The 16,315-nt window shown below is 37.4% G+C and overlaps 1 pseudogene; it reads right to left on the bottom strand.

Moving 5' to 3' along the window:
• Window positions 1-5,806: 5,806 nt before the first annotated feature.
• Window positions 5,807-6,774, bottom strand: LOC131796504 (melatonin-related receptor-like; annotated as a pseudogene).
• Window positions 6,775-16,315: the final 9,541 nt, after the last annotated feature.

Below are 16,315 nucleotides of genomic sequence, written 5' to 3'. Positions count from 1 at the left end.
GTGATGACGGAACGGAATAGATCGAAAGAGCAACAATGACAACAGCAATTAAAAAAATCCCACCTAAACCTTAGCAAAAGAGGGTGATATTTCAGACAGCTGGAAAGCCAACTACACCTCGACGTTTGTTTCGCCTGTTCAGTAACCCGTCACCCTTGTCACCAGCTGAACTGGCTTTGTTTTGAATGCATTCCATGCCCTTTCGTTGCGGCAACGGGAGAAGTTTGCGAAATTTCCCTTCTGAACTCGCCATCTTGTGCGAAAGTATCATAAGTGGTTTACTGAAGCACTCAGATAAGGGGGGAAAAAAAAAAGGACCGGGACCCGAAAAAAGTACTTCACAGTTGCACGAACTCTAGGACAGGTTTTCTGGGAAAACGCATCCAGAGTGCAAGTGCCCACATTGGTATACAGGCAACACAAAAAGTCCAGCGGCCACCGAAGAACAATTACTCGACGAACGCTTATATCCCTCACTGGGCTGTCGTTAATTCTCCTGTTTGGCGAGTTCTGAAGCGTTGAAACTGTGTTCTGTTTATGCTCATGGAGTTTGAAAAATATCTCGTAATAACTGAAAATACCTACACACAAAGGTGACAAAAAGCAATCAATAGTGATGCAATAATGAAAGATTCGGCTTTCCACTTGTGGGTAAGGCAAATGAAGCATACTGCAAAAGCTTTGGGTTAAATTCTATTCTGATCCAATTTGTGACTCGGCGATCAGCAGGTAAAGAGTAAGGAAAGCCACAAGCAACTCAGCCATACCTTAGATCTGGCTATGGCGAAAAAATCTTATTGTAGTGGTTCGTCTTCAACAATTTCATGTAACGGTTAACGCTGTCCCAAACCAAGGGTTGCCGAGGTAACCTAATTGGCGAATACACCAACTGAGCCTTGAATTTGGCATAAAGGTGTCGCCAAAGTCCCATCTTCCGATGATCAGCGTTGTAAAACGTTAAAGGCAGTTCTACTTGTTGCGCACAACAGACTCGCTGACCGCTAAATGCAATAATGTAACAAGAGTTGGTGGTTGATCGCAAGGTTTGGGTGTCTGTATGCTGATATACAAACCGACTGTTTCCAGTGATGCTTATGATACAACAAACACATACACACACGTGCCTCATTTATGATAACTGGGACGCCTCGACTTGGTAAGTCTAAGTTTGACATCGTGTCTACCAAAAAGTGTCAAATCAATGATTTAGAATCTAGATATAATATATATATATATGAATAGATGAATACGCAAATTTTATGAATAAATATGTAGACAGATTTATCAGTAGTATACAGGGTAAAAATTAAGCACCCAGGGGATACACGAGTCTCATGGTTTTCTTTGTTTCAATCCATCCGTAAATATATCTAAAAAAGTCGCAGTTAAATAATATCATTTCTAAGCAGGTTGTTAAGATTTTGACCAGTTCCTTAGCTTTCAGTTAAGGCCCATGCAGGAATTTCTAACTGAACACGTGAAAGCCTTATACCCTAGCGTCGAAGGAGAAGGAAGTTGATTGAGGTGATAGATGCGAGGAGTGAATTTTGAGTCCTAACAACTACCTTGGACATTTTTCTTCAGCCGCTTTCTCAAATGAATAATTGTAACAACTTGCATATATAATGCCACTATGAATGATGGGAATGTCACGGACGGACTCACGGGCACGATAACAAGGAGTCTACGATGCCTTGGGCAACGTAGACTCAAAAAGAAGAAGATTGGTAGAAGAAGTTACTTGCTCACCTTCATTGTTATCAGTGTTCGCGACATCTCGACTAACGTTTTCAATTCACAATTATTTACCTAAATCTAAGATATTAGCCGTAAGCACCACGTGATTTCTCTGCTTTGGTACTTTGTACTCGATATTTCTAATCCATGAAAGAAGCTCATTGCGTATCACATTTGTTTAAAGCTGACCACCGCTTAATTTCAAGGCTTTCTTCTAATAATTTCACTTAATCAGTTTCTACATAGTTTTATTTTTTTGCAACATACACTGTTGGTAGATTTTCCATAATTTTTCTTCTTTCCAAACGAGATGATTTTTATAAAATCAAGATTCGCATAAAGTTTACTCAGACTCGAATGCAGGCTGTCTATGTATGATTATTTAGTTGTTTCTCAACTCACGTAAGCCTAATCTTCCCTTTTTTATATATTTGTCTGTCCTTTTTTCCAAAAAGTGAAATTTTCTTTGAATTCTTTGAATCGAATTTCAAAAGTATATCAGAGACATAAGAAAGGTGCTCTTCAAGAGATGCAGTATGTATGTTAGTGTAGGACGAGAAAGAATAAACAGCATTCAGCAAAAGCGGGGTTGCACTCAATGCACAACAATTACATGGCAACCATTCGATTTTGGCATTTCAGTGTTAACATTGTTCATTTTACAAAAATGCGTTCTTTTTTCCAACCATGCCATTTCAAGGTTGTACTTTACGCGAAACTTGGAATCAATTGTCTCCTTAACGAGAGTTATAATCCCATCTTTCACCTTATACTTTTATGTTTCCTTTTGCTTACTATTTGCGTAAAAACGCGTCTAAAGTTTAAAGTTTTGAGTTAATAATTTAAATTGGCCAACGTAAAGACGTTCCTGTTGCTGTTGTTGGTTTTGGCTTTTTATTTTTTTCAAAAGGGCTCTATTTTGCTGATAGTTTCCCCTGTGTTTGATATGAATCAATACACAAATAAATATGTTATTTGTATTTGGAAAGATATGCTTCAGAAGAAATTAAAAAAAAGTCATTTGTTTGATGAAATATTCAACAATGGACTTTGGTCACGAAATAATTGTCTCAACATACCTCACCTTCAAGAACTTTCCTTAAGGAATTCTTTGTTTTGCCAAAAAGCTACGGCGATATCACTTATAATCGAGTAAAGCGTTCGCATCACAAAACCAGCTGTTTATAACCTAGGAACAAGCAATCAATAACAAAGTATAGGTCACATTCGGAATAATTATCGGTCCAACACAAAATCGGCACCTTTAAAAGGCTGTGTTTTCTTGAAAGATTATAGATGCCAAAAAGCTAATTGCATGGAGTCTTTCTAAATTCACAATAATTTACCTCAATAAAATATACAAGCTGTAGACGCCACGTTATCTCGCTATTTTTGTTTCCTTTTTTTTTTTTTTACTTCTCAAAGATTGTTATCATCCCTCATAAAAGGGTTTTAAAATTATCATTCTTCCTTTGTTTAAATTAGTATTTACGCACACGCGCGTGGAAACATAGAGGGTGCGTGGGTTTCCAAAACAAAACAAAAAACTCAAAACAGTGACCTTTTGGACTTTTTGACTCCTCGTCCTCAAGCGAGGTATTTGCAGCACAAAACCAATTGTTTATAACCTATGAGCTGCCGAGCAAGAATCGTCTTCTAAATAATTTATGTTCCAACACAGAATAAGCACCTGTCAAATTTTTTGTGATAGATGACAGGGATAACTGGTCACAATGACTGAGGGTGCCAAGGGGCTGAATGCTTTTCAAAACCTTGACCACAGTTATACAGATATTGCTATTTCTACTGATTGGTTGATTTTACAAGTAATGTCAAAACTTTGCCAAGTGCCTCTTTTAATTCATATATTAAGACGATGGGGATTAATGGGATTCATTGTAGCACTTAGATTAAAAAAGAAGGAAAAAATTAAAACAACAAGCATTGCTACTCATAAACAGGTTTCCGGGAAAAGTGCGTCCAAAGGATGAGTGCTTGCCTTCGTATCCAACAACACAAAATCCCAGCAGCTACGAACAACAACACTCGACTAAAGTTTATTCCCTCATCGAGGTGCTGCTCATTCTATTGTTCATGAATCGTGCATGAATTCGAATCCACCAACGTTTCGTTCAACTTTTTCCAGGCGTATGTCTTATACGTCGTTACTATTAAAAAAGGAATCGAAAATTAAAAGGACGAAAGCAATTGAGTGATAAGTGGAATTTTTTTGGAGTTTCACCTCACTGAAGGAAAAAAAGCTGCATCCGCTTCCAGTTTCCCATTGTTTCAAGACTTGAAGAAAAATTATCATCTCAATTCGATGATCAACAAAATATCTGACTTGCAGCCGAGCTTATATATCCGTCTCGCCATGGGTTTTAATTTATAAGTGAAAGGGCTTTACAAAAATGGGGACAAGGAAAAGAAATATCCCAAAAATTTCAAATCAAGGATCTGAATTATTTAAAGAGTATTTGATCTTTTAAAAATTTCCTAAAAGTCTATTTACACGAGGACAAAAGCCCCACGGTGACTGCAATCAAAAAAGCTTCGCAATTTCATTTAATTTGAGTTCGTAACTGTGAATTCTGTACTGGATTTTAATTCAATGAGACAAGAAAACGACAGAAAAAAAAAACAAATGGACATCAGGCGCTGCCCGAGATCTGCCGACTTCGAGTGCGCGCAAGTTATTTAATTCCGCCTTCAAACTTGAAATACTTTTCATCAATGAATTAAAGATTGTGACTTCCAATTATTTAACATACCAAAATTTATTTTAAATTATGATTTCTGCTAAGTAAACGCCTACCATGCTTTTGTTCATTTTTAAGACCAGCTGATGAACCAGGAACTTTTTTTTTCCATTTTGAACTTCCCCGTAGTGACATTTGCAATTCACTCAGCGGTGGGAAAAAAGCCTGAAAGCATTCAAGACCCTAACATTTCTAAGTCTGATAAGGATTTCAAGGAAAAAAAAATTTTTTTACATTGTTGGAGTGTATTTGAGATGCTGCGTAATTTCCGACAATGAATCTCAGAAAATTACTGCACATTCTGCGGGTTTACGACTTTTCATCGGCACTATTTAATAGGAATATAACGTCCTTTTCAATTAGCATGTATTGTTTCTAGCTATTGCTCCTTCGATGCATTCATGCTGTCATCTACAATATTTGATAGGCAGTTGAAATTACAATGAAAAACTTAAAAAACTAACTGCCATACGTTTCTCTGTATGCTAAGCAAAAATATGCGAAAGAATACAGAAAATTGCAATGGGACTAGCTGGTTGATCAACTTTAAGCCAGAATCATGAGTCATTTGCTGAATTAAGGGGAACCTGGTGGTGTCAATGAGCCCACAATGCAGCTAGTGAGGCATTTATTCCGACCAATCTCGGTTTAGAGTAACTGTTATTGCCGCCCTGTGTAAATTCAGCGCGCGCGTTATGCTGAGTCGTAAGCTAAACAAGAGTAGCTGTTTAAGCATGCCATAAGTAGAATCTTGTGCAGACGGTTGGATGCTTGCACGGTCGTACAGTAACAAACGTTCTCGGCTAGATCGGTTACTGGCCCAATTTCATAAGTATGGGGCTAAGCTCTGAGCGCTCCAATAAGACTATCAGTAGGTATGGGGACTAGAAATGTGCGTTTGGAGGAAACCGATCGGACTTTCTATAATGTTTCCAAACCTTCCTGTATAACCTTCTTGACGTCGCTCGTGAGTGCCTTGAAACAAGCTACACAACACAGGCCAGTAAGGAAAGATTTTATTTGGTTCAATTATTTTCAGGCCAATTACCATGAAATTTGTGGTCAACTTTAAAAATACTACGTTTACATATGAGTTAACCATTAAGCGTTTAGTAATTCTATAACGTAAACAAATAAAACCCCAAAATTACGCAGACACACACCCACACACGCAATTCAATACAAAACAAAGAGACCGAACCACGAAATCAACAAGAAAAAAAATAAAATAAAAATTCTATCGAGCTTTCAAAAGATGATATTGCTCTGACACGAGTCTACGAGACATAAAAATTCGCTCAATGTTCCACGCAATCGTTTTTAGTTACCGATTGGCATCATTCTTACCCTTTCACGGCAGCAACAGAGCAATTTTCGAAATTCCTTCCGGAACACGCCATTAGTGAAAGCGTAAATAATAGGATTTACTGAAGCACTTAAAAAAAAGATAAAATATTAACCAAAGCTGCAATTCTTGGGCAGGTTTCAGGGGAAAAACGAAACCAGAGGACTATTGCCCACATTGGTATCCAGGAACACAAAAATCCCGCGGCCACGATGAACAGCATTCGAGTAAGATTGGTTTCTTTCACTGAGTTGTTTAACGCACCATTGTCAGTTCTGTTTGTAGCGAACTGACCACATTTTGTTGATGCTCGTTGGTTTTGAGAAATATCTTATAATAACTAAAAGTACCGATGCACAGCGGTGCAACAAAAAGCAATCCAACAGTGATACAATAATGAACGATTTGACTTTCATCGCTTGGATAAGAAAAGGCGCACAATGCAAAGCTTTGAACGAAATTAATTGTGATCCAATTTGTGACTCGGACAATCAGCAGGTAAAGTGCAAGGGAAAGCCACAAGCAACTCAGCCATATCTTAGATCTTCGGGGTGAAAAAATCGTATTGTAGTGGTTCGTCTTCACAATTTTGACGTAACGGTTAAACGCTGTCAAACCGAGGGTTGCTGGGGTCACGTAATAGGCGAATTCAGCAACAAAGCCTTGAATTTGGCAGAAAGCGTCGCCAAAGTCCCATTTTCCAACGATCAGCGTTGAAGAAGTCAGAGGTATTTCTATGGTTGCAACTAAAAGATCACTGACTGCTAAGGCAATGATGTACAGGTTGGTAGTGGATCGCAGGTTAAGGTTTCTGTAGGCTGCTACACAAACCAGACTATTTCCAATAAGGCTCGTAATGTTGAGAGCAACGCAAATGCTTGCCTCAATTACAACAACAGCTATGCTTCGACTTGGTAGCTCTAAGTTTGACATCTTGTCTACCTGAAAAAGCGCAATGAATGAATAAGTGAATAAATAACTGATTTTCTTTCCAATACGTTAGGCTGTCTAGAAAAGCTCGTTTCTTTTTTACAATCACGGCATCAAGCATGTGTTTTCCGGTCGGTCCTAATGTATGTTTGAGGCACGTCACCTACCAATCTTTCATAACAGTTTCGAGTCGTGCATAAAGTTAAAATCAACATAAATTTTAGGCAGCCATATATGCTCTTCAGTTAAATCTTGTTATCAATGTATTATTTGAACACATCTCCATCGTTACATATAAGGTTAGAGGACAACGTATTTTGAAAATATCTTTACATAAACAAATAACAACTAAAACGTATTAGATGGTGTGAACATGGACTTCACTGAGTCCAAGCATTTTAGACGTAATTTTCACAGATTGGCATTGTAGTTCAGTAGCTAGATCTTGTAATCACTTCTTCCTGAATTTTGGTTGAATCAACAGAAATATTAAAGAGTATGGTGATGCTCCTCAGTTGCGAAAATAGTTTTTAGCTAAAAGCGAATGGATAAGTAAATAATTTCCATAGCCTACCTCATTAAAAAAAAACTTCTTATATGAATCCACGGGTTCTTTATAATGTTCCGGCAAAAACACTCAGAATCGAACGAGGAGTTTGCTTTGTGATATCAGCACTTAAATTATAAGCTGTACTCGGCCGAGCTCTCAATAATCTTTCCTAATATGTTCAAAACAGACAGAAGGCACCTTTAATTACTTTTAAGGCTCAGGGTGGTCTTTTTCAGCCGCTTGAATACAACCTGCTATCAATAGGAACCCTGGGCGTAGTGACATAGAATTGATTCAATAAGAGCCCTAAGCACGGTAACAGAGAATTGTTTTAATAAAATTTACATAAAAATGAATGTTATATAAAAGTTGAATAAATTGAATGTTACGCAAATGTTACTTAGAATGCACGTTATTTCAGAGTTACAACAGATTAATTTTATATAAACAAATTGCATAAAATCAATGTTTACTCATGCATAAGATTGAAAATTCACTCTTAAAATTAATGACTGAAAATTTTCCTTACCGCAACAACCTCACACTGTATTTCAATAATCTAATGTTGGTCTAATTAGCGATATGTAGACATCACTGACACTCTGAGCTGTGAAATTACTGTTGAGAGCCTAATATGCCTATGTACTTGCTTTCCTTAAAGATCATTTGCCTAACATGACTGCTCCAACTAAGGCGATCATCAAATTCCACGCCTAGATAACCAAACTCGTGAACCCTGTTAAAGCATGCATTCAGTGTTTGAGACATTCAGCATTCAATTTTATACAGTTCTTCACTGAGCCTCTTCTCAATAGCACACACTTCTGTATCACTTGCGCGCGTCGGTCAGTAACCGTGACGAACGCTCGTATAAAATCACTCCAGGGTTTATTTAACCTATTTGTCCTTTCTGAAAAGCCTGTAACCCGAGATCCCAAATTAACCGTCGTTTCTGTCGGGCTTTAGCCATGTCTCGGACGAAGTTACCAATTGTATTCTTGAGTACTGTCTATGCAACAAAAGGCGAAGCTTAGCTCAGTGTTTACTTTTCTCGCTAAGAGCCTGTTTGGTTTGGTGAACAAATTTAGGCCTCAAAGTATCATAACCTCCCGCAGCTTCGGTGGAATAAAATGCTCGCCCAGCTCACTGGTCTCTTCAGGTTCTGGATTGCTCTCACTGCACTGACGATGCTATCGATTCAATTCAAAATCGGCGCGCAGACAATTAAGATGATAGATTCACTTGCAGATCTTACACGCTAAATGAAGATGCTTCTTTGGCATAAATTTTGATAAAAAATGCGCTTCAATGCTTCAGTTTCGAGTTCATTTGTAGGGCCCAGGTTTAGGCTTATATCAATGGACAGCAAATATTCAGCACATATCCATAGATAACCTGATCAAGCTGACGTCAGCTCTTTCCTTCTAACATGGCGGAACTATAGTGGGGATTGAGGCCCAAATTTCGGCATGGGTACTGATGCTTGTCACAAGTAGAAGCAAAAGAATAGAAGAGGTGGTATCAAGTCCGTGTTTAGCGTTTGTAGAAGCGTTTGTAGAAGTTGACAAAATAATTTAAGGTTGAAAGTTATTTGTGAAGTAAATAATTGGCATAGCTTATCTTGTCTTATCTCAAACAACGTTCTTAGACAGAACTCCGCAAAAGTAATGCAAACGATTATTATCGAATATCTCGTTTTGTCATTCCATGTAAAGGCTTTTAATAACTTTCCGACGATAACACTCAGAATCAAACAATGCTTTCTCATTGCAAAATTCAGCATTTTATAGGTTATGCAAAGCCGTTCAATAAGAAAAAGTAGATCGCGCACTGAATAATAATATTTAACAATATGTACAAAATGGACGCATGATTTTCTGTTCTGTGGTTTTTGTATAAAGGCTGCATGGTAAAAAAAAATAGAATGGATCCATAAAACATACGGATAGTGAACTAACCCGAGGCTGAAATAATTTGTCATCTGATGTTAAATAATTTTATAGCTTACCTCATCTATGAAAACCTTCTTCGATGATATGGATCCTCGATCTCTTCATAATTTTCCCGGGAATAACACTTAGAATCGAACAGGGTGCTTGCATAGCAAAACCTTCATGTGATGAGCACAGCTGTTCAATAAGAAAATTGCAGACTGAGAGTTGATTAACATTTTTTTCAAAAAAGCCTTTGTAATTTTTTTTTCTTTTCTTTCTTTTTCTTTTCAATTATTTATGATACGCGACAATTAAAGGATGACTGTTGCCTGTGGCTAGGGATTTAAAAGGAGTTAATAGTTTCTCTCACTGGTTATATACACTCTGATCGGTTATTTTGATGAGTTACGTTAACAATTCTAAATAGCGTTGTTTAACTCATTCAATAAGGTAACAGATGGTTGCATGGGTGAGATTTCCAGGACGTAGAATTGTGTTCAGCGATTTATCGTTTCCTTTAAGCAGATCGCCATTATGAGCTAGCCGCGATAGACCTCAGCATGATCAGTTACTTTTAACAGTTGTGCTAATTTGGCTATATTTTTTATCATTCCTGTCTTGATCTGTTTTGAACACAAAATCACGTATACTATAAGTATTAGCAGTGTTTTATTTATTTGTACCGTAAGTAAGCTTGCAATCTAACTGAGCGTGAAAACCTTCAAAAGTCGGACTATCCCCTTCGTTTTCTCATTGAGGATTTTCGTCTCTGCTCACGATATAACAATGTAAATTGAGGCGCTTGGCATGTTTTCAAACCTTTGTTCGGTTCTTCTGTTGCTACTTAGCGGCTCACTTGTTCCAAAGTTTCACTTTCAATTAACGAAAAAAAGCTAGAGAGAAGTCTATGAAAGGTCGGACATAATATAAAGCGGCAGATGGCGTGACAGCTTCAACTCAGCTCTAAGCTCTGTTCTCTGATCGAGGATGCTCTTTCAACCAATGAAGACGCGCATTACACCCGAACTTTATTATGATATCAATACAAGCAAAATGACAGCTAAACTTAGAATTAGAAAATCTTATAGAGCATATCAAAACCCAAAGATAATACTGTATCGGTTCCAAGGATAGGCCAAGAGTAGCAACGCTTCAACTGAACTCAGCAAATTCAGTTGCATTTTTCAGTTATAATTCGTATCTCGTTAACAAATTGAAGCATCCTCAACGCCTAACCTAATTTCGTCCTTTTTTTAAAAATAAATAGGCATTCTTTAGCAGTCTCCAATAATCTGGAAAATTTTGAAACTGGCGCCTAAACAGAAATCTTAGCAAAACCCAACTTATCCTAGAAACTATGTTTCGTTTCTTAAAAGATACAATAAGGATCAATATTGGTAACGGAATGAATGCTAACCGAAGAAGAATGAAAATAGACTCCTAAAAGTATATTGCGCGCGCTATCAGCTCCACGTGTTCCTGGTTTGGCAAACTTTGCTGTAATTATAAATTGCTTCGTTCATTGATTAAGTTATTAATCTTCGATTTCCATCTTTTTGTTTTCAGTTTTGCTTTTTCTTTCATCCACGCAACCAAACGGGCGAAACACAGCCGATATGTCCAGGAAGCAATGCAAAAACGAAGCCCGAAAATCAATTATTATCATTTCCGTGAATTTGGCACAATACTGAAACTTTTAGCATCAGTCAACACTAAAGGTTGTTATGCTGTATAAATTCATGTAACCTTTACGATATTCGAAATATATGGTTATTTTCAAAAATAAAATCCAGGAAATTACATACTACAGGATGCCTTGTGACTTTTCAACGGCCCAGTAATCTTACAACTGGTCTGTATTATTTCTGTACCTGTACGAAGAGGTGTTAAAATAATTAAAGCATGGAAAATAACATACCATAAAGTATAGATTCTGGCTTTGAGGAAAAAAGGTTTTAAATGTTTTTTTATATATATATATATATATATTGGTTGGCACGTGCATGCCGTGAATATGCTTCTTAATAAAGACTAACACTTGCGACACAAATACCTAATACGAGGATTATTATTACTGATACATATATGACATTAAAAAAATATAAAACAAACAGGTGGATAAGTTTTGGAAATAAATGACTAAGTTAAAAGATAAATAAGAGTCAGTGAATGAATATGAAATAAGCTCTATTTTCTCGCGCGTGGTGATGCGTATGTCGAGCTTGGGAGTTTGACAAAATTACAAGTGTCCAGCAATGAAGTCCTACTTCCAATAGAAGAGGGAGAAGTTTTCCCATTGTTTGTCTGACTTTCTTTTCCTTCATCTGAGGGAAAGAGAACGCGAACACGAATTTGTTGTGGTACATAGTTACATTATAACTTCCAGACCACGCGAAACGTGAACCTCGTGATCGCTGGGCATCCTGTGAAAAAGCCGTGTTACAGTGTTTAAAGTTATACGCATGTGGGCTTGTAGAGGGATGAATGAACATGTAATCGTTGATAAAAAACATGTTTGCTTCTTTTGATTTGCTTCAAAGTTGTTTGGCTGATTAACGAGTTTTTATGATATTTCATTTCTATAGACGAGACAGCGAAGGGTTTCGCAACTCTGCACGTCTAAGTTGTGGTTCAATTTTATCCCCGGTTCAAATTTTATTTTATCTTCGTGTCTGAGAGCGGGCAGTATTCTCCCCATCCGGCCCGCTCACAGCTCCATGGGTTCTTTTCGCAACCATTTGTTAGGTTTTAGAAAAAAATAAAAATGTTATTACTCTGTCTTGTGTACCGCCCGAGGCCTGTATCCAAGACCTCGGGCACAGTTTTTCCCGATACAGACCTCCCGTCTGGTGAATAACATATATTTATCTATTTAAAGTAACACGCGCAAGACGACCTCGAATTTTCCGCAAGGCACCCTAACTTGTCGACAGTTACCTTAACCAAGAAATTAAGATACATTCTCTTTAAGAGGTCAGGTGCATTTCGGTTCAAAAGATTTATTTCTTTCAAACTTTACCCACGAGATGGCCCTTGTCTAATCAACTTTACGAGACACCTTCTTAATGATCGGCGCCGTTAAAAATTGGCCTTTGAGTGCTAAAACCATTTTCGCTCGGGAGAAAATTATTTCGCGATATTTCGAAAAACCAAGGTGGTTTAAACTATTTAGACTATGACAGATTCATGGGTAAGGTTTGAAAGAAATCGATTTTTTAACCGATATGCACTGGACTGCTTTAAGAGAGACTGCGTTTTCATCTCCTTCAATAGTGCATATAAGCATGGAATGAAAATGTACTTAGCTGTGACGATGTCTTTGCAAAGATCAATAACAAGCAAAACGTTTCAAATGAGTTCTACATAGAAGTTTCATAACTAATATCTTTCAAGGCTAACATTTTTAGACAAAATTGTTACAATATGGCACCCAATATATCTAAAGCTCAATCTTTTTGTCACTCATTTTTGAATCTAAGATGAAGCTATAAAAACATTGAAAATGATGGTGTTCGTCATTGGTTGCCAGAATAATTTAAAGTCAAAATCGAATCGATGAATAAAGTATTGTCATAGCCTACCTTATTTCAAATAACTTTCTTATATAAGTGTTCAGGTTATTAATGACTTCCCAGCGCTAACGCTCAGAATCGTCCAACAGGATGTTTGCATTCGGCATTCGACATTCGTCATTCTATTTCGATTTGTAAACTTCAATGGTTTTTGAAATTTAATGGCTTGACAATTTGACAGCTTCAGTCTTGTTCAACCGATTAAATTATTTGAACCATTCTAGCAAAGATTCTGATTGGCTTACTGCAGCGTGCTCTATGACAGTACAGATGCACGCTCACGCCACCTCTCTTCGTTTGGAATATAAATTTTGTTTTGAATACGAATATGAATGCTTGAGGAAGATATATTTTTTTATTGTTTTTTTAGAGGGTACGGTAACGAATCTTGCAATCTGATTGGATCTTTACCCGGTCAGTATTTTCCTATCTCTGCCCACGGGCCACGGTAACGCTTTCGTGAGTCGCCGAGGACATCCCAACTTTCATTGTCATTTTTCATAAATATACCTCGTTTTCCGGCTGGGCAGTTTTTTTAAGCAATCACGTCGGTTACTACCTCAAGCCGATAAATAACTTATGAATCCTCTCTTTTATCTCTATCAAATCACTTTGTTTGACAGAAAAATATTGGTTTCAGAATGAATTTGCTCTCGTTTTCCGGCTGGGCAGTATTTTTAAGCAATCACGTCGGTTACTACCTCAAGCCGATAAATAACTTATGAATCCTCTTTTTTATCTCTATCAAATCACTTTGGTTGACAGAAAAATATTGGTTTCAGAATGAATTTGTATAAACAATAGTGTCATTACGGTGGTTGGTAAGCGGCCTAAAAACCGTCTGCAATTAATTTTAATCGTTCACAAAAAGTACCCAGAAAGTTGAAACGTGAGGTATTTGGTTACAGTTAAACTGAACGATGGAACTTTCATTCATTTAATATCTGAATTTTCTCGAGCAATTTGTTCGTAGTGAAAGAGCGAGCGAAGTTTTAATTTAAGTTCTACAACAAATATACGCTCCCGGTGAGTTTTTCCAATTCCGTTCAATTTGGACAATTGTACCGTAAATTGCTCAACAGAAATTGAAGGAATTTTTTAAGAAAAGGCCGCATTAAATTCCCTTGTGTCTCGTTGGAGTGTGCCGTTCGAATTTAGTTTTTGTTTAGGAAAGACCAGAGATACACACGCCATTACAGCAAATAAACGAGCAAACTCTCACAACCTCAAAATAAAAAAATTGAATTTACTCACAATTACTTTCCTCGCCGTCTACTTAATGAAAAGAGGTAAATCTTCGTACATGAATAAATGGTCGATGAGAGTGAATAATACTTTCCGTTAGATCATAGACTGATTTTGAAGAAAACATTGTCGTAACAGTCCTTGCCAAACTAGTTCTGTTGGTTTTTAAATGTTCCTGCGCTTTTTTTTTCTTGCGCGCTCTCTAATTGACAGGTGTCAGATTGTGACAGATACTTGTAAAAATAATGTTTCAAAGTTTGTTTGGAAGCCTTTTAAATCACCTTTATCGTTACGGAAATGAAAATGTTTCGCTGAGGCATCTCTCTTTAATTTGCATCACCTCTATTTTAACTACCATTTACTCACTCAAAAATTGTTCAATTTATGGAAGATCTTGCCGTATTTACAGCCATAAATTATTCGGGTTCTTTCGGAAAGAATTTCGTCAAGTTTAAAAACAATAAATATGTTATTTACCGGCTAAGGGTCGGTCCGTATGGTGAAAAACTGTGACCTCGGTCACAGTTTTTCACCATACGGACCTCCCAGCCGGCAAATAACATATATTTATTATTATTGTTCGCATCATTCCAAAATGGTAGCTAACCGAGATAATCTGGTTCGAATAGCATTAAAACGAGGCATCGGGGGCCACAGGTGGCGTCTTCGAGAAAAAACGTTGAAGCGGTCCTTCATTTCGAGCCGATGGAGATATTCCTTAAAGTTGTTCAAATGGGAGTGTTCCTTCGTCTCGGTTAAAGAATGCTGAACTTATGTTATGGCTACAATGTCGGGGCGATTCGTGCAAAGGATTGTCAACAAGTAAGCGTAAGCGGTACATACATGTCACCTGAAGACTTGGCCAAACTGCTTGTTTCTTTGTCCTCTTTTTTTTTGTTCAGGGTGAACGAGTACTTCAAGACAAATATTCCAAACGTTTACTTGTCGACCCAAACGAGAACTTTATTCATACAAAGCGTAAACTTCGCCTCTTGTCCAGCACAGTTCCAAGCTTGGGCTAGTTTTAACACATCCACTAAGTGCAATTTACCTCTGGAAGACACTCGATTTGGGGAATGCCCTCTTGGCTTCTTTGGTTCATACCAACCAACCCTGAGTGTTGTGGGTCATTTATGAGCTGTAAAGCTCATTACTTTTAGACGGAGACTCTCGTGCATCTGGCACCCAACCTCAGTGCCGTCGATGATGACTCTGGTGGATGAATATCTTTTTCCTTTAAATCGGCAGCCATATGTCCCTCAACTTTTCCCTTGAAGGCCACAATGGAAAGGTGGCAATTTTCAAAAACATAAAATTTATCCACGAAATGATGATGCAGCTCAGAGGAGTCCGAGATATATTAAATAAATTGGTTAAATGCCGTTCCCTGAACCCTTGCCTCAACCAACATAGAGTTTTTCAAAATTATTACTTTGATTTTAGCTGCCATGTTTAGGGGAATCCTCACCAGCTCTCTAATTTTCCATAAAATCATCTGATTGTGAATGCCAGTAGATAATATTATCTCCTTGGCTTCCAGGGTTTAAACATGCATAGATACTATCGAACACTGCGCGGTTAGGAAATCCTGTATAGATAATAAAATCCTTATCATACTCCACAAATTTGTCTAAGGTAATTATGTTTGCCTGCAACATCGTTTTGGGGCGACTCAATTCCGCAACTTCTGATTTCAAGCTCTCCTCTTCGGCAGTGATGTGACGAATTTCTTCCATGAGGCGTTTATTTCCGGCTTTAAATTCAAAAACCAAACTCTGTAAATCTCCGTCTATATTATCGACAGTGCCTCTTTTAAATTTTAAGTTTGAAAGTGCTTCTATTCCGCTAGAAGAAGAAGAACTAACAAAAGTGTTATGTCAGATCATAAATGAGTCAATAAACAGCTATCCGGAGGTAACTTCGCTGACATCAAATTTAGGAATTCGATAAATATGGTAATCATTCAGATGCATAAATATGAGGTCATTCGTAAAATTGCCTCAAAAAGATCCTTTTCCAAACTGGCATGTATATAAGAGACAGCTATAACAATGCATGATCAGCTTATTTGAACCAAAAAACAATGACACTGTAAACGTTTATTGCGCCATTGTTACGTTCAGGCATCGATATCCACCATCCTCTGAGAATTAATGACCAACTGTCATATTGTACCTAGTATCATAAACATTTTAGACATGGTAGGAAGGTTAAAAGTCTTTTAATTCGACCAACATAACGTG

This window comes from Pocillopora verrucosa, chromosome 3, assembly GCF_036669915.1.
Source record: "Pocillopora verrucosa isolate sample1 chromosome 3, ASM3666991v2, whole genome shotgun sequence".
In the NCBI taxonomy this organism is placed as follows: Eukaryota; Metazoa; Cnidaria; class Anthozoa; order Scleractinia; family Pocilloporidae; genus Pocillopora; species Pocillopora verrucosa.
The sequence above is the reverse complement of the archived record's forward strand: the minus strand, read 5'-3'. Positions and strand labels throughout refer to the sequence as shown.